Source organism: Gossypium arboreum, chromosome 13 (assembly GCF_025698485.1).
Source record: "Gossypium arboreum isolate Shixiya-1 chromosome 13, ASM2569848v2, whole genome shotgun sequence".
Lineage (NCBI taxonomy): Eukaryota > Viridiplantae > Streptophyta > Magnoliopsida > Malvales > Malvaceae > Gossypium > Gossypium arboreum.
Genome location: NC_069082.1, coordinates 98,990,580 through 99,010,917, shown reverse-complemented (window position 1 = coordinate 99,010,917; position 20,338 = coordinate 98,990,580). Strand labels below are relative to the sequence as shown.

Genomic DNA, 20,338 nt, shown 5'->3' with positions numbered 1-20,338 from the left:
TTTATTACATTAGCCATTTATTTTTCTTGCAATTTTATTTTATTTTATTATTTATTAATTTACTTTTTCTCTCTCTTGGTAGATTTTTATAATTTATGACTAGAAGAAAGCCGTCAGGACCATTACTTTTTGACGAAGAAATCGATCGTACAATTCGTAAAAATCAAAGAGAAATAAGGTGCAGCTTATGATACACGGAGAACGAGCTAGAAGATGATACTCGAAGCCCAACCGACGAGATGGATGAAAACCAAGGCAATTAGCTACCTCCCGCAATTGCGGGTAATCAAAATCCTGCTCCACGTACTATGTATGATTATGCTAAACCTTCTTTAACAGGAATCGAATCTAGCATAGTTAGACCTGCTGTAGCTGCAAATACTTTTGAATTAAAACCTAACACTATTCAGATGATACAGCAGTTTGTTCAGTTTGATGGTTTGCAGGATGAAGAACCCAACGTTCACTTAGCGAACTTTCTGGAATTTTGCGATACATTTAAAATCAATGGCGTTTCTGATGATGCAATACGTCTTTTGTTGTTTCCCTTTTCACTGAGAAACAAAGCTAAACAGTGGTTGAACTCGTTACCATGAGGGTCTATCGCTACTTGGCAACAAATGACCGAGAAATTTTTACTAAAATATTTTCCGCCGGCTAAAACAGCTAAATTACGTAATTATATCTCTTCTTTTGTGCAGATGGATTTAGAAACACTTTACGATGCATGGGAGAGATACAAGGACTTACTGAGAAGGTGCCCTCACCATGGGTTACAACTTTGGCTTCAAGTACAAACATTCCACAATGGCCTGAATCCCTCGACTCGACAAATGGTTGACGCAGCTGCTGGCGGAACCATCAACAATAAAACACCGGAAGATGCCTATGAATTTATAGAGGAGATGTCACTGAATAACTATCAGTGGCAAGTTATGAGGACAAAACCAACGAAAACAGCCGGCATTTATAACATTGATTCAGTCACCATGCTCTTTAATCAGGTAGAACTTCTCAATAAAAAGATTGACGGTTTACTTGGTTCTACGCAGGTACATCCAGTAATGAGGTGTGACTCAAGTGGCGGAGGTGTGCATGCAGAATACCAATCCTTCAATCCTACAACTGAAGAAGAACAATTCAACTATATGGGTAACAATTACTTCCAATCTCAAAATAACCCATACAGTAATGCTTATAATGCAGGTTGGAGGAACCATCCAAATTTCACTTAGGGTGGTCAAGGGAATCAAAAGCCACAAAATCCTCAGTGTTTTCAACAGCCGCCTTATCAACAAGAGAAGAAACGAAACCTTAAAGTGATGCTTTCTAAATTCATCACGGTGTTAGAAACCCGTTTCCAAAATACCGAGACAGCACTTAAGAATCAACAAGCATCGATTCAAGGACTTGAAACTCAGATAGGCCAGCTATCCAAACTAATCTCCGAACGACCACAAGGTAGCTTACCAAGTATACTTAACCTAATCCAAGGGAACACCTCAATGCAATTAGTACTCAAAATAAAGAAGGATTCATTGCACCGGAGCCAGAATTACAACAAGACAACGCATTGAACAAAGGTCGAGAAGAGGTAAATGATGATGATCCTAAATAGGTAAGTACGAATTATGAACCTCGTGTGCCATATCCTAAAGCGATGACGAAAGACAGAATAGAAGAACAATTCAGTAAGTTTGTCAAACTCTTAAAGAAATTACATATTAACTTACCCTTTATTGAAGCTCTGTCGCAATGCCCAACTCAACAAAATTCTTAAAGGGACTTCTGAGCAATAAAAGAAAATTAGATGCTACATCGCATGTGGAACTCAATTCAATCTGCTCAGTTATTCTAAAGAATAAGCTACCTAAAAAATTGAAAGATCCAGGGAGTTTTACAATTCCTTGCTTAATTGGTGGTTTATCTGTAAATAATGCTTTAGCTGATCTAGGGGCAAGTATAAATGTTATGCCGTATAAAATGTTTAAAAGACTAGGTCTCGATAAACCCAAACAGACTAGGATGAGCATACAATTGGCTGACAAAACAATTAGATTTCCTAAAGGTATTATTGAAGATGTTCTCGTTAAAATTGATAAATTTATTTACCTAGTAGACTTTGTCATCTTAGATATGGATGAGGATAACGAGGTACCTTTAATTTTAGGATGACCCTTTTTAGCAACTGCCAGAACCATTATTAATGTAGGCACAAGAGAGCTAACACTTCGTGCAGGAGACGACGTAGTAACACTCCAAGCACGCGACTCAGTCAAAACCTCTAAGACTCAATATAATGCTATGAAACTTGTCGATGACAAAACTAATATTCAATCATTCTTGCAGGAACCTCCTCGAACCAAGATAACGGAGATAGTGCACTATTATCATGTAGCGAACAAAGACACCTATGAGGAACGAAGGCTTCAAATAGAGGAGCTAGATAAATGGCGAGCACACAAACCAAGAACACATGATAAATCAAAACTACGCCAAAACAAGCCCGATACCTCTCCTAATCAACTTAAGGTTGGTGATAAAGTCTTACTAGATCTCGCAGATCCCCACATTGTCACACCACACCAAATGAGAAAATCCCTCTTACGGTACTCAGTATTTTCCCATTTAGTACGGTGGAGGTAAGTCACCCCAAGTTCGACACTTTTAAGGTAAACAATACCCGTCTCAAACCTTATTTTGTCAAGGCTAATAGTAGGAATGAGGAGTATGAACTCCTGAAACCACCATGATCATTCAACTGAGAGGTGAGTCAAGCTTAGACTATAAATAAGCACTTCTCGGGAGGCAACCCGAGCACTAACATATTTTTAATTTCTAACACTTTGAGTCATTAACTTAATCTTTTAATTGCAAAGTTTTTTAGCGCACACGGCCAGGCACACGGGCGTACCTAAAGCCATGGCCAAACAGGGGAAGAGACACGGCCGTACGATACGGCCGTGTGAAAACAGGGTACATGATTTCCCCAAAACATGGGATGCGATACATCCCTACGGCCGTGCGACATGGCCATGGATGAACTTCATAAGTGACCATGGGCGTGGGAATGGAAAACCACGGGCGTGCCAGGAACAAGGCTCGATTCTGTTTCTTCGACACAGGCGTGAGACACGCCAATGCCGTTCAGCTGTGTACAACAATACACGGGCGTGCTACCATAACACACAGGCGTGGGAGAAGCGAACAAAGCTAGACACGGCCGTGCGACATGGCCGTGTTCTATACACGCCCAAGACACACGGGCGTGGGATAGTAGCCAAGCACGACCTAAATCACAAAATTCGAAAAACACGGGCTCACCCTCAAAGTACATGGGCGTGGCACTAGGCCATGTGAACCTCCCCTATATAAGCAAACCACTGTTCATCTTCTTCCCCTTTTCAAAACCCTAGCCGAAATCTACCCTTCTCCACTTCCTAATCCCTATCCCGGCCACCCTCTCGTCCAGTTCATGCGGTGGCTTCATATGCTGACATTTCTGAGCGCCTCACCTGATTTGAGTAGCAGTGCTTTCAACAATTTGACAACATAGATGCTATTCTACAGCAGATTTGTCAGCACATCCACATCTCATCGCCAGTCCCACCTCACAAACCATCTAGCAATGAAGATGTTTAGAAATATTTATTTATTATTTTATGTTTTTAATTTTTATCGTAACTAATTTTTATTTTTGTTAGATTTTAGAATTTTATTTTTATTTTTTTATTTTATTTTTTTTGGTTATTTCTTTTTGAGTCCTTGTTCTTCCAAATATCTCCTAAAAAGTTCCTGATTTTATCATAGTTATATAGAGCTCCTAAGCTCATCATCACATAGGAACTACAACTCTACCGAGGAAGGTTCTCCACGATTGCCTTGTCCTGCTCGACCACGACCATAGCTACCACTAGATATAATATTCATTTGGCTCAGGACTTATGGCCTAATGAACCTCTACGACCGCCGGAGTATCCTCCTCCACTCTCAAACCGGTCACTCTCCAAAACTCTAGTTCGAGGAATTCATCATACAGGAAGTTTCACTTCTCTCCCTATCTTATTTTTATTCTCTAACATCTATCTTTGTACATTGAGGGCAATGTACATCTTAAGTTTGGGGGGTATGTATTTCACTATCAGAAAAATCCCTGAATAATCACCTTGTTCTCATGAAAAACTCTCATATCATATTTAGGATAAATTTTAATTAATTTATGATTTTGTTTGATATATCTTGAATTAAAACATAGGGATTTATGCATTGATTATTTAAACTTTAAGACATTAAAGAATCAAGCATGTTAAGTTGATTTTTAAGAAATTAAAATTATAGGTTGTTTTCCCAAGTCTATGTATTACTTTGAATTAGAATTCACGAGTCTAAACATCAAAAAGCCATAATTTTTTTGTGAGATTTTTTAGCCTTTTGAGCATCTATTCATCCTTTCATGCTCACTTTTATTATTGCTTTGAGTGCGTCAGTATTGAACTGTTATTCTAGAACTTGCTTGATTATGCATGTCAAGACCACACCATTTGATTTGATATATCAAAATGATTAAGGCACTTAGGATTAACCCACTCATGCCATGAAAAGCCTACCTCCACGATTAACCCCTAGTAAACCCCCTTGAGCCCAACAAACCAATTCTTGTATTACCCTTAATATTAACCTTTAACCCATTATTGTTGACATCCCCTAAATTAATCCCTATTTTTGTCGAGATTTGAGTTGAATGGTTTGCCTAGCTATGTTTTGTCTTAATATTTAGTCAATATTATTTAACTTGTTCTTAAAAAAAAAACTATGTATTCATATCTGTAATTTCATATTCTGAGAAAAGCTCTGTTGTACGCAAGTGAAGATTAACTCTTTTTTCTAGTTAAGGCAACTTTTCAAGTCAATCTCGATTCTAACCCTTTCTTTCAGCTTGTGACCACACCCCCTAACCAAGCCTCATTACAACCTTCTAAAGACCTTTCGATTGATGTATCATCTTAAATTACAGTGGTGGAGATTTGATTTTCATGCAAGCCTATGGTAATGACTTTTCATTATTGACTATTGAGTGTTTCATTTATTGTCCTTAAACACCTCGAGTGATTTGAGTGAATCTTTAGTGAGGATGTGAAACTCTTTGATATTCTGAATCAAAGGTAATTACTTAGATATGGAGAGACACCTATGTTTGCATGATTAAATACTCAACTTGGAATGTTTGAAACTTTTATGTTCTTTTAGTTGGATTCTCAATGTATGATTACCTATGGATTATTTTGAGATATTATCGATAAGAATTATAAGTTACGGAGAATTTATTTTGATTATGAGTTGAGGATTTTGCTTGAGGACAAGCAAATGCTTAAGTGTGGGGGTATTTGATAAACCGTAAATTATAAATATTTTTACCCCATGTTTAATGCATTTTATAGATGATTTCTCATTAGAATTGGTGAATTCGATGCTCTTAATGCTTTAATTTCATGTTTTGTACTCAGGAGAGCACCAAGAGTCAAAAGGAGACAAAAACGAGCCAAAAAAAGGACGAAATGGACAAAAAAAAGAAGATGACAAGGTCTAAGCCTTGCCACACGGGCAGCTCACACGCCCGTGTCTTTCGAGGGTGTCGACCAAGGCTTTCCCGATTCATACGGCCATGTGCAATTTAACGGATCAAACACAGCCTGGCAATCACGTCACACAGCCGTGTCACACGGACGTGTCCTTGCCGAGCCCAAGTTAAGTCCAATTCAGAAAAGGCCACTTTTGAGGGTTTCTAGGCATTCCAAAGCCTATAAATACACACTAGAGGAGGAGAAAAAGGGAGATAGAGAAGGGAGGTAAGGAATTACCCCAAGAAAGCCGATTGATCTATCTTAGAAGCCGGATTCATCATCAAGACTAAAAATCTCCCCTCAATTTCCCTTCAGCAGTTTTGGGTTTTCTTTATGTGTTGTATTCTTTATTCTTCTAAGATGTTTTCTTATTTAGTTATGAACTAAATCCCCTAAATACCTAAGGGGAATGAAACCTAAGATGAATCTTGTTATTATTTTCTGAATCGTATGATAAATATTTAACTTGTTCTTAATTATGTGATCCTAATTCTTGTTTTGATATCCCAGGATACTGATTCAAGACATGCTCTTATTCAGAGAAGGAATAGACCCTTTCTAAGAGTACTTTTTCATAATTAAGTGAAGTTGATTGCACGCCTAGAAATAGGGTGACAAGATTTTGCAAGATTAGGGTGAAACCTAATAAAGGGATCCATAGATCGAGTGAATGCAACCCTAGAGTGTTAATTAGAGAAAAGTCACAGTTATTTAATCTAGGGATTAGACGTTATTAGTCTTGAATAGGGATAATAACATAACTTAGGGATCTCTATGGAACAAGTTGAATGAATAAATCGTCCGATTCGGAGCCAGAATAACAAGTAAAGTCTAGGTGGATTTTTCCTTAGGTATTGTCTTCATTTAATTGATTTTCCCAAATGCAATCCCCCAATTCTTTTCTCTGTACGTTCTTAGTTTAATTAGTTAATTAAAACAAAACCCCATTATTTTTAGGCTAGATAATAAAAAGACAGCCATTACTAGTACTTTTGGTTCCCTTGGGTACGATATCCTGGTCTTGCCATTACTATACTATTATTCGATAGGTGTGCTTGCCTTTTCATCGTGATAATAGTTAGTCTAGGTTTGATCTTCATTATAAATATTTATTACTTGTTACAAATCACGCTATCAATACTTATTACTTATGTTTATTTAAATGTCCACTTTCAACTTTACTCAATAACATTACGTGCATGTAATCTCACATAGAATCAAATCCATATATTAACCATAATTTTCATTTCACGTCAAACACATCACAAATATGTATATATATACATGTAACATAGCAAACACTTGTTTAATGCTTAAAATACCAAAACCGAATCTAAACATGTTAATATCACTTATCTTGCAAAATAACAAAGGTCATATTCAATACCAATTCAATAATTACATGTTTTGTTAAGCACATATAAATATTTATATCCAACCAACACATCATATGCTTATATATATATATATAAGTGTCGAATCATGATTAATTTGCTCTTCACTTATTGAAAGCATATTGAACTCACTTTTATCACATGCCATAACCGAATCACCTTGTTACCAAAATACATAGCAAAACTAAATAAAACATGCTCCACATATATATATACATAACATTTCCGAATCATCAATTTAATAATTTCATTACCTAAATTCAACATTTAACTGAATACACTCATCAACCAAATTAAATCATTACTATCAAATACAAGACATAGCTGAATCATTAAACAATAGGTAACATATCAAGCATAATTCATACTTATATATATATCATAGCCGATCCAACCAAACCAAATAAAATCATCATTTGAGCATAGCATACAAACCAAACTTAGTACACACAAGAACCATGATCAAGATAGCAAATATTTATATATCAAATTAGCCATCTTTGCTTGGCATATTATATACAACACTTAAAACATATCTAAAAAGTAGTATAGCCTATACATGCCATAGGTTTGAAATTTAGCTTTTAAAAATACTGATAAATAGACGATAGTCTATCAGACTTCGTTGAGGATCGCCGAGCCCATAACTAGTCTCCAAAATCTATAAAATAGAAGCAAGCAAACATACACACACAGTAAGCCATCACAACTTAGTAAGTCATAAGAAAATAAACATTTCAATGACATAATCAACTCAATTTAACTAAACCAATTCATGCTATCATAATCACATTTAATCTTAAACTTGCAAATTCATATACAACATATACATTCATGTATCAACTTTAACTTGGCCAAAATACATATATATCCATTATCAGAGTTATTATTTACTTCCAAGGTCATAATATCATCATATAGACGAATATATATGCACATTCATATATGTATACACATGTTTCACACTTTAATATCACATACTTATATCATTTTCCCGAATATAGATTTACATTGAATATACATATAACCAACTTTATAACATGATTCATATCATCACATCAAATACCAAAACTTACCTTAATTTCAATACATTAGCTAACACATACCTGTACCTTTTAATTAGATTTCGTATTCAGTCTTTACTTAACATTGCTTGTTGAATCATTTGGAATTAAATGGGATACTCGGATAGTTGCACGTATCTTACAATGACAACATCCCAGACGTGCTCTTATATGTAATTACATATCGATGCCACTGTCCCAGATAGGGTCTTACTAGTAAACACATATCGGAATCACCTATCGATGCCAATGTATTAAACGTGGTCTTACTCGCACACACATATCGGAATCACATATCGATGCCAATGTATTAAACATTGTCTTACTCACACACACATATCGAAATCAAATATCAATGCCAACGTATTAAACGTGGTCTTATTGCACACACATATCGAATCACATATCGATGCCAATGTATTAAACGTGGTCTTACTCGTAATCACATATCAAAATCACATATCGATGCCAACATATTAAACGTGGTCTTACTCGCACACACATATCAGAATCACATATCAATGCGAACGTCCAAGACGTGATCTTACACGTAATCACATATCGATGCCAATGTCTCGACGTGGTCTTGCATGTAATCACATATCGATGCCAACGTCCTAGACATGGTCTTACACATAATCACATATCGAAAATCCTATATCATGACATATGTATCCTAGCTATTCCTAAGGTTCGTACAGGGCTTTCGGACGTCGTATCTCGGACTAATCGAGTTTGTAAACATAACTCCCAAGCATATACACATTTTGTTACCACATATATACTTTCACATAATTCATTTTACCATATATAACTCATATTTATTTAAAATTTACAACATCTATTTGCTTATAAACTTACCTCCGACAACGATAATCGGAACAGAACGATTATTAGACAACTTTGGTTTTCCCTCGATCCAAATCTGATTTCTTAGTTTTTGATCTAAACATATTCAAATTAAACTCATCCAAACATAATTTCATTCAATTTAGTCCAAAAACACATAAATGGGAAAATTACCATATTACCCTGAATTTTACACTTTTTACAATTTAGTCCAAATTGCACAAAACACAAAACATGCAAAATTTGCACACACCATGCTTAGGCTAAATGTTACTCATGCTCATACAAGTCCATACATTTCATTTATTTCACATTTTAGTCCCTCAATTTATTATTTTTGCAATTTTGCCCTAATTACTCAAATTCTTCAAAAATTCCAATACAAAATATATTAATCCAAAACATATATTTCATAATTCATCATCTAACATCACAAAGCTCAATTATTCGTCAATGGCATAACTCAAAATATTCGTCAAAATTAGAAATTCGAGCATGGGCTTTGTACATTACACTGCAACAATCTCAAAAACGTAAAAATTATCAAAAACCAAGCTAGTTACATACATTAATCTAGCTTCAATGATGGTCGAACCTTAAAGCTTGTGCAAATGGAGATTATTTTTGCTGGTGGCCATGGAAGAGAGTTGTGTTTGACCAAAACACCATGAGTTTGAACAAATTTGAATAGGGTTTTTGTTAGCCGAATTTGAAGAGATGGATGGGAGGAAATTGAGGAGAAAATCAAGCAAGTTCGAATTCGGAGAAGAGTCTTGCCGGGTTTGAACTCTAGCACTTAGTATTTTGATTGTGTAGGGATGTTGGGGGAGGTGTTTAGCGTGTGGAAGGATAAACAAAATTCGGGAGTTCTTTTACAGAAAAATTCAACTGTTGGAGATGTGGTTAGGTAGGATAATATTGAGAGATTTTAGGAGTGTTAAGGGGAGGAATTTAAGGAGTTTGAAAAGGGTGGAAAAATAGGTGTGCCAAATTAGGATTCTCAATTTTGGCAAAGTTTGGTTTGGCAGTCAGTGTAGGATTGATATTGTTTTTCGATTCTTTTCCTCTGGTGGCCAAATTCTATCTTGGGGAGTGCTTTGTTTCCTTTCTTTGGTTTTTTGCGCAATTGAGTTCATTTCAGGTTTGCTCTTTTTCCTTACTTTTTTGGATGACCGATTACCTTTTCTCCTCCTTTCTTCCTTGGTAAATTCTTTCAAAAGGTTAGTCGAGGTATTTAGGCTGATTCTCCCATTCTCCTTCCCTCTCCTCATCACTTTCGAATTTGACATTGCATTGTGTTACTTTTGGCCGAATAGGTTCCCTCTCTTATTATCCCTCTATTTTCGATTTTCTTCTGGTTTGCCTTTGCCATTGGTTGTGTCGGACATCCTTTCTTTTCTCTAGTTGTCGAACCCCTCACCACTCTATCCATCTCTCTACCTCTTGTGTCTTGGTGTTGGGGGTAACTACTCTAAACTTCTCTTTTCTCCTCATCATGTCATTCTTCGGCTTTCTTCTCTATTCATTATTTGGGGTTAGATGAATACCCCATTTTAGGTTTATGTGTAGGTGTTGTTCTCTTTGTTCCTTATTAATAGTTCTTCTTTTCCCCTCTAACATTGGCTATTTTCTATCGGGTACTGTCAGGGGTGACTGAACTATCTTGTACCTCAGTTTAGGGTGTTTTGTTTGTGGACCAATTGCTACTACCCTCCACTTGTAGTTTTACATTTCAGTAAGTGGTTCAATTGGTTCAAGTGGTTTTCATTTAGGGTGTCATTTAACAAAATTATGATTTAATGTAGAACATTTCCAAAAAGTAGGCGATTACTGGTTAAAGGAGGATAAACCCTACTCGCTTAATCAAGGTAAGTGATATGTACTATTGGGGATTTAGCATTCATAAGAGGGTGGCTAACCCTAGTGATTAAGGGCTGACATTGGGTCATAATGGGATTTAGGTTGGATTACGTGAATATTGGTGTCCTCTCATCAACAGGTGTGTGTAACACTGCCATTGGATGTGAAACTGCAAAGGTTGAAGAACCGAAAAGTTGAAAGGCTGAAAAGCCGAAAAAGTGGGTTGACGACACCACACGGGCATATAGGAGCCCATGTGGCAGGCTGTGTGACAATACCTGGCCGTGTGGTCGATGAGATGGCCATGAACATTTTCATGGGCTGAATTGGGCCATGTAGGCCCAATAGGCCTATGGGCCCCACACCGAATCAATCACATAAAAGTGTGGTTATTATTGGGCTAGGTTTTTTAAATCACATGACTAAGGTCAATTTGGGCTATGTAGGCCATACGAACGTGTGGGCCCACATGGGCCTGCAATATGGGTCGTAGGCCCATTATCATCAGTTGACTTTTAAGGTTGCACGAGTCGCCCAAGACGACTATGGACCTACTGTTGGGCCGGTAAGTGTACCTGGACCCTTATTTTTGGTAAGATGACAGTTTAACCCTCTGTGATGTATGACTGTTTAAGCATGCCATTTTTACTATATGTACATTTATATCATGTAACATTGCATGGGGTGGGATTTATGATTTTGGAGGAAGTGTACTGAAACGCTATAAGCCTATTACTTGTAGCTCTATTGCAAATACTATTTTAGTGCCGTAATTGGTACGACTTGGTGTGTAGGGTTGGGTGGGTCAATTTTATCCCCACATGGTGTGTAGGGCTGGTATGGAGATGGTGTGTAGCAGATGGATTGGGTAGGATTCTGTGTTTGCGTAGTGTACTAAAATGGGCTAAGGCCCAGACTGCCACTGATACTGAAATGGGTTCAGGTCTAGACTATTACTGGTATTAAAAGAGGGGCTAAGGCCTCTGACTAAAACTGAGGGCTTAGGCCTAAATTGTGTTTACTCTGATTATATGATTTCACACATTGAGTTTTCAAAAACTCACCCATTTGTTAATTGTGCAGGAAATCCTCAGGCTTAGATGGATCGAGACGATGGAGGACTCAAAGGTGGCCACCCAACGAAGTTTCCTTTAATATTATAATTAGGATTTTATTTTGGGTTTCATTATTTAATAAGGCCTCTATAATTTTTAATTTTTGGGTTTTATTTATTTTTTTATTTATATATGCTAGTAGTAGGATGCCGGTTTTCAAAAGATGTGCATGATTTACCAAAATACCATGAATAAGCAAAACCATTTCAAAAGCTTCTGCAATAAACGAGATTTTTGAATTAATAAGTTTTAAAGTGAATACTTTTTAATAGTGATGCAAATTTTAAAAATCATTTTCTAGTTCACACAAGGAGGCTAAATAAGCATTGGGCTTGTTAAATGATTTCACGCTTTACAAAAAACACTTCAATGTGACATCGCCAGATTCGGTCGTGATGTCCAGGCCGGGTTTGGGGTGTTACAGACGTGGTCTTACACGTAATCACATATCGATGCCAACATCCCAGACGTGGTCTTACACGTAATCACATATCAGAAATCCTATGTCATGACATATTTATCCTAGCTATTTCTAAGGTTCGTACGGGGCTTTTGGACGTCGCATCTCAGCCTAATTCAGTTTTTAAACATAGCTCCCAAGCATACACACATTCGGCTACCACATATATACTTTCACATAATTCATTTCAGCATATATAACTCATATTTTTTTTAAAATTTACAACATCATTTGCTTATAAACTTACATCGGACAACGATAAACAGAACAGAATGATTATTCGACAACTTTGGTTTTCCCCTGATCCAAATCTGATTTCTTTAGTTCTTGATCTAAATATATTCAAATTAAATTCAAGAAAACATAATTTCATTCAATTTAGTCCAAAAAAACATAAATGGGAAAATTACCATTTTGCCCCTAACATTTTAGACTTTTTTACAATTTAGTGCAAATTGCACAACACAAAACATGCAAAATTTGCACACACCATGCTTAGGTCGAATGTTACCCATGCTCATACCATACATTTCATTTATTTCACATTTTAGTCCCTCAATTTATTATTTTTGTAATTTATCCCTAATTACTCAATTTCATCAAAAATTCCAATACAAAATATATTAATCCAAAACATATCTCTCATAATTCATTGTCTAACATCACAAAGCTCAATTGTTCATCAATGGAATAACTCAAAATAATTATCAAAATCAGAAATTCAAGCATGGGCTTTGTACATTACACTGCAACAATCTCAAAAACGTAAAAATTATCAAAAATCAAGCTAGTTACATACCTTAATCAAGCTTCAACGATGGCCGAACCTTAAATATTTATTTTTCTTTCTTTATTTTTCATATTTAGTCATGTAGGAAAGATGAACACATGGTTTTGATTTTGTTTTGTTTTATTATTATAACATTATTATCATTTTACCTATTTAACCTTGGTTATAAAATAATAAACCATTATAAACCATGTCTTCAATTGTCCATCACTTTAAATATGGTAATATTTCATTATAAATACCTCAAATTAAAAAGACAACAATAATTTGGCCCTTTCACATTTAACCATCAAATTTTTATTTTACGCAATTAAGCCATTTTATTAAATCGGGCACTCAAACAACAAAATTAAAACACGAAAAATTCATGGATATAAATTCGCACATAATAAACACAAAATGTAATTTTTAAAAATTTTTCTGATTTAGATTCGTGGTCTCGAAACCACTGTTCCGAATAGGGTCTAAAGCGGGCTGTTACAGAATAGGCGTACTTCAAATGCACTGGTAATGGCTTTAAACCCAGCACATGTGGATCTTCTATTGACAATCGAGGAGGGTTGAAAGATTGACCTGATAAGTCTAATGATTCAAATCTCCTCTTGAATCCATTTCCAAATTGCTAAATTTCCATCAATTCTCCAGATTCTTTAGTCAATTTTGTTTCATTTAATTCAAAATAGTCTACATCAAAATTGTTGTGCATATGTTCTACAAATTCTTCTTAAATTATAATGTCAACAAATTCAATAACATGACATTCTTCATCTGGGTCTATACACTTTAAAGCATCAAACATGTTAAATGTCAACTGCTGATAATTAATTCTTATGGTTAATTCACCTTTCTGCACATCAATCAATGCTTTACTAGTTGCTAAAAAGGTCACCCAAGTATTATGGGTACCTCTTTATCTACTTCACATTCCAAAATAATAAAATCTTCGGGAAAAATGAACTTTTCAACTCTTAGTAGTACTGTAACAACCCATTTTCAGTAAAATCAGAAGAGTAATTTCAGAACCACAAATATGATTAATTAAATTATTATTTTATTTTCTAGGAGATGTTACTAAGGTCGTATTAAAATTTCATTAAGAAATTTTAATGTCTGCATGCTTAATTGCGTAAAAAGGACTAAATCGTGAAAGGTGTAAAAGTATAGTTTTATTAGTTAAAGGTGTTAAATAGCTTTGGAATTTTAATTTAAGGGACATGGATGGTAAATAGACCAGTTGAAGAGTTAGTGGACATTCATGGATAAGGTATTAGTGAAATTTTGAATGATTTTAAAGGTTAAAAGGGTAAATGAGTAAATAAGTTCAAAATTAAAGAAAACAAAATGTAGTTATCCTTCTCAAATGCTTAAACCAGTGAAATTTGAAAGAGAAATAGCCATTCTTAGGGTTTCTTGATTCAGCAAGCTTAGGTGGTGCATGTAAGTGATTTTTGATTCCGTTTTTAATGATTTTTATATTATTGGGATCGTTGTAGCTTAATCTAACTAGCCCAGGGATCAATTTGTAAAATTGTTAAAGATTTAGAGTTTTTCCATTATTATTCTTACATGAATCTTGATGTTTAATGAAAGACTATGAGTCCTTGTTGATAAATAAATAAGTTTTGTAAAGTTATTTTTGATAAAAATGTCATTTAGGGACTTATTTTTAAAAGTAGTAAAATTTATGGTAAATTTGTGAAAATAATGGTTTATATGGGTGGATATAGGTCCCTAATGAATTTAGCTAGCATGAAATAAGGATGACAATACTTAGATTTTAAATTACGAGTTTAATGACTAAATTGTAAAAAGTTAAAATGTTAGGGGCAAAATTGAATTATGCATAAATATGGTTTATGGATTTAATTGAGTGTTTGAGATTGATTGAAACACTTGATTGAATATAATTATTTATTTAGATCAAGATAAATCTTAATCGGATCTAAATCGAGGAAATACAAAAATCAAGGATTAGCTCGATCATATTTCTACGCTCTAGTTGTCAATGTAAGTTCATAGTATTTCAATATGCAATTGAATTTCTACTTGTATTTTTTTACATTATAGTTATATAATTAAATGCTTATAGTTAATTATTCCCTAAATTGCACATACTTTCCCCTAATTGTACTTTGGTACCCCTGAATTGCACATACATGCCCTTGATTGTACTTCGGTACCCAAGAGTTGCACATACTTGCCCCTGTTTGTACTTCAATACCTCTGAATGACATGTACATGCCCCAGTTTACACTCCAGTAACATTGAATTGAGTAAAATATGAGTTTTATTCAATTTTTGTTAAGTTTAATGATATGTTATGTTCTTACTAAGCCCTATAAGCTTATTCATTTTTTCGGATTTTTTTATATATTGTTGTTGCTAACTTTTGGGAAGATAGACTTTCGGCTTACACTATTCATTAGTGTTGGTAGTTGTTGTGTCTCTTAGGGCTGTGGCATGTATATATGGCTATATAGGCTATTTTGGTACAATATGACAATATATTAAACTAAGTTGTTAGGTACTTTATTAAGATTGTAAATAGGTATCTTATTAGTACAATTAGAATGGTGTGAAATTAAACACTTGTGATTTGTTTTGGCTTGTGAGTAAATCAAGTGCTATGCTAGAAATGGATTAATGTTTACATGTTTTAGTTCTTATTGTTGGATATAATTGCGGTGTCCACGATGAGCACATTGGTTGATTGTTTTTAGGACATTAAAATGGTTTGTTATGTTGAGTTACTTATGGTCTCAATTGTGGTATGCTTTAAGATGATATTGAATTAGTTGAGTATGTTTTAAATGTGGTAATGCATATGCTTAGGTAAGTTTGTTTGATTGAGATTGAGGTTCTTTATACGTCATATTGGTTGAATGGATTTGGTCATTTGAATTGGTCAATTTATGCATGTTTTGGAATGTTTTTTATACGTTGTTCATGGGGGGTAAATTGCTTGTAGGTACACATTTAGTTTGGTATGGAAATGGCTTGATTTTTTCCAATTTCATGTCCACACGGCCAATGACATAGGCGTCTGTCTCAACCGTGTGTGACACATGGTCATACGAAAGAGCCGTGTGTCCGTTAGAGGTTTTAAACGCATTCAAGCCAGGCAGTTACACGGCATAGCACACGGCCTAGCACACGGGCATGTGAGGCCATTTCTAGTGTTACACGGCCTGGCACACAGGCATGTGGCTTGGCTATGTGACCGAACTCAGAGAGTTACACGAGTAGGGACATAGGCTGGTACATGGCCATGTGTCCCTATTTCTATTGTTACACTGTTTGGGACACGGGTGTGTGTCTCAACCATGTGACCGCTGCAGTTCAATTTTTCTAAGTGTCTCAACCATGTGACCGCTGCAGTTCAATTTTTCTAACTTTTTCTTAAATGTTCCAAATGTTTCTGATTTAATCTCGAATCATTTCTAAAGTGTTTCTAAGGCTTCGAGGGTTCAATTAAGTGATGTTTTGCATGTATATGTATGAATTATGCCATGTTTATGTAGAGGTGCTAAATGTATGTTTTAAAGTTATGATTTTATGGTAATGCTCTGTAACTCTATTTCGGCGACAAATATGGGTTAGAGGTATTACAAGTACATCTTCAATTTTACCTTCTGGATGGACGTATGATCTATTAGCTTGTTGTAGTGTAACTGTAGTAAGTCTTGCCTTTCCTATCCCAAGTTTCTTGAAAACAATCATAGGCATTAGATTGATACTTGCACCTAATCGCATAATGCTTTGCCTGCATAATGATTTCTAATAGAGGAAGGTATAATGAAACTCCTTGGATCTTTTAATTCTGGTGGCAATTTGTTCTTCAGCATTGTTGTGCACCCTTCAGTAAGTGCAACAACTTCAAGCTCCCCTAACCTTCTCTTATCGGATAGGATATCTTTCATGAATTTCACATAGTTAGGCATTTGTTCTAATGCTTCCACCAAAGGTATATTGATGTGTAGTTACTTCAAGGCCTCCAGAGATTTCTTGAATTCAACATCTTGCTTCGTCTTTTGGAAACACTGGGGAAAAGATGGCGGTGGCCTTCCTTCTATTTCTTGAGGTTGCTTTGCCTTGGCATTTGTATTGGTTTTACTAGATGAATTTGCTTCTATATGCTTCTCTTTACTCCCATCTTTTGTAGTTTGTTCCACTACTGGAATGACGAAAATGTACAAGTGTACACAATCGCAACAAGTAATAAAGTGACAAGAAAATATCGAGTTATCGTACCCACAGGGACTGTGAAAAGAATTATTTATGAATGCAATTTTAAAAACACGTTGGTGAAGAAAAAAATATTTTGAATCGAAGAGGTGAATAAAAACTAGGATTTTAACAAAGTAAAATAAATACAAATAAAATAAAAGTTCCAATGCACGATTTCAAAAGATTATTTTAATCAAGATGACATAATTGTGCTAGATCAATTACGTTTCTTAACTTATATGTATTAAACTCATGTTTATGTTGTTACGAATAAACTCCGGCAACTCGGCAATTTGCTAACTTATGAACATACTTACCTACCAAAATCCATTTATCTCTTGACTATATTTCTATGTCAATTCAACCGATTAAACAAATTTTAATAAGCAAATGTGTTAATGCGCATACGTACTTATGAAATGAAAATAATCTATTGTACATATCTCTATGTCAATTCAAGCAATTAATTCAATCTCATAAGCACATAAAAGATTACGTGAGGTAACAATGTATTTCTACCTTGAAACAGTTTAATCACAATAATCTTGCAAGTTATGCAAGGCTAATGTATCGTTAGATACCGTTGCTAATTTAACCCTTAGCTACCTTAGATGATTAAGTATGCACTAATTAAGTATCGCGTCAATTAATTACAATTTCAATCCATTTAAATAAATAATTCATTATTTACCTTACAATTGTAATGCAAGAATAACTTAGTCATGATTTTACTTAATCAAACATCTTACCGAGGCCTATAACAACAAAAACACAATTTTAATAACTCAAGCAGACAAAATGCAATCAATCTAACAGGAATTAAATTTAAGCCATATAATTAAATTATGCATATCAACATCAGAAATATTCATAGACATTTACATAACAACAACAATAAAATTAAAAGGATAAGGAACAAGAATCAAATCCAATGTTTCTCCGAGGCTTGACTAGTTCCTCCGCTCCTCCTTCTCTGTTTTTTCTTGTTGAACCAAGGCTTGCATGAACACTCAAATGCTGCTCCAAATGGTGGTTGAATGAATCTTTTTCAAGAGGTGAAATCGGCAAGGGAATAGGGGAAGAAAATGAAGAACAATGAAGAGAGAAAAGTGAGATAGAAGTGAAGAATGAATGGTTTTGAGATGTGTTTGAAGTGAGTAGCCAATAGGGGTATTTATAGGTTGAGAAGGCTGCTAAAAATATCCAAAATCAGCAGCCAAAGACTCCCCACATGGCCGGCCACACATGTGGCATGTTTGAAGATTTCAAACATGCTATTTTGAGGTAAAGGAAAATCTAGAAGGACATAAATAGTGGAGGGGTTTGAATGAAATTTGAAGAGTCTTCAGGGGTCATTTTGCAAGCCAAATAATCAGCCAAGCAAACTGCTTGGTTCAGCATGTGGCACGGTTTTGGGCTACCCAGTGTTCGGTTGGATCAGTTTTTTCGGTTCAGTTCAACTAGGCCCCTTTTCATAATTAATTAACAATAATTTATTTAACCCAAATTAAATTGGATTATAATTAAAATTAATTATATTATGAATTAATACACATAATTTGGACCATCATAGGCTAAAAAGTTAATTTTCCTTGGTGCTTCAAAATTGCTTCTCAGTTTTGTACTTTTAGCAGTGTTTGCCAAGCCGTTTTTTGCCCTTTGTGCAAATCTACCGAAAATAATCAAAATTAATCAAAATTTGATATAAAATTAATTAAAATTAAACATGTTCATAATTTGAATGCAATTTAATTATTTTATAATTATTATTTATTTTTCGACACGAATTTTACCGGAACTGCATGAATATAAGTTAAAAAGAGCATGAAAAAGTGTGTATATTTTCGTGTTTCCACACCCCAAACTTAATTCATTTCTCATCCCAAGTAATGAAAAAATTTGAAAAGAATTTCTCGGAAACACTTTTGAAAAGTTCCTTTAGAATAGCATTCTTCCCAAAATTATGATTTTAGTATACTTATGCTCAAGAACAAGAATTTTGAGATTTACGCTAGTTAAGTATACATATCATTCAAATTAATCTCAATCATTATTATGATAGAAAAAATAGACTAAATGATTCCAAATGAAGACATGTTAAATCCCTACAAATTTGATTTTTTTCCCTTATTCAAGATTAAGTTGCAATCATTAAGTTTTAACTTATGCCTTTATATGTTGAACATAGCAATTTCTCTCCACTAATGTAGGTAGAATAGAAACTTGAATCAATAGGTCTTTAAAAAGGTTGTAATGTGGCTAGGCTAGGGGTAGGTAAAAGATAGATAACTTTAGGCTAAAAACCCTAAACTCAGCTTCAATTGGACCTTCAGAATAATTACCTTCAACACACCAACATACTTTGCTTTCACATGCTCTGTTGTACATCTATTTTCTTTCAAGTATATGTGCTCTTTTTTTTTTGTTCTTTTTCTTTTTTTTCACAAGCATTTTACTGCATGTAGTACAATTTTTTTGAGCATTTCATACTTTTTTTGAACTCCCCCAAACTTATTTTTAGAGAATTGTAACACCCGAAATTTTGGGCCTGGAAGTATTAGGTCTTTAGCATGGGAACAGTTAGGAGGTTGCACAAAAATGTTTAATTGTGCAAGAAAGTGACACAAATGCATGTCTGTAACACCCCTTGTTAGCAAAATAAATGCCCTTTGCTTTCCATGGGATTCGAACCCATGCCTCCCATTAAATGCTCCACACGCTACTTGCCAATAAGCAACAAGGCTTTTTGTGTCACAATTTCTCCAACAATATTCTTAAGGCCTACCTACTACACCTGTGGTTTGATTCACCTTAAACCAAAATTTTGCTAGATTCCGTGTTTGAACCGTGACTTCTCCAACACTTCTCAAAGACACTTAACCACTAAAACAAGCCTTCAACTACTTAAATTTTCACGCAATGAATATTATAAGTCGCCTTGAACCGCTCTCATGCTCA

At 34.8% G+C, this 20,338-nt stretch overlaps 1 non-coding gene across 1 annotated transcript; it reads right to left on the bottom strand.

Annotated features, from left to right (window-relative positions):
• Window positions 1–668: 668 nt before the first annotated feature.
• Window positions 669–775, bottom strand: LOC128287586 (small nucleolar RNA R71). The gene has a single exon (XR_008278286.1). It is a non-coding gene; the product is annotated as a small nucleolar RNA R71 (small nucleolar RNA).
• Between the last annotated feature and the right edge of the window lie 19,563 nt (window positions 776–20,338).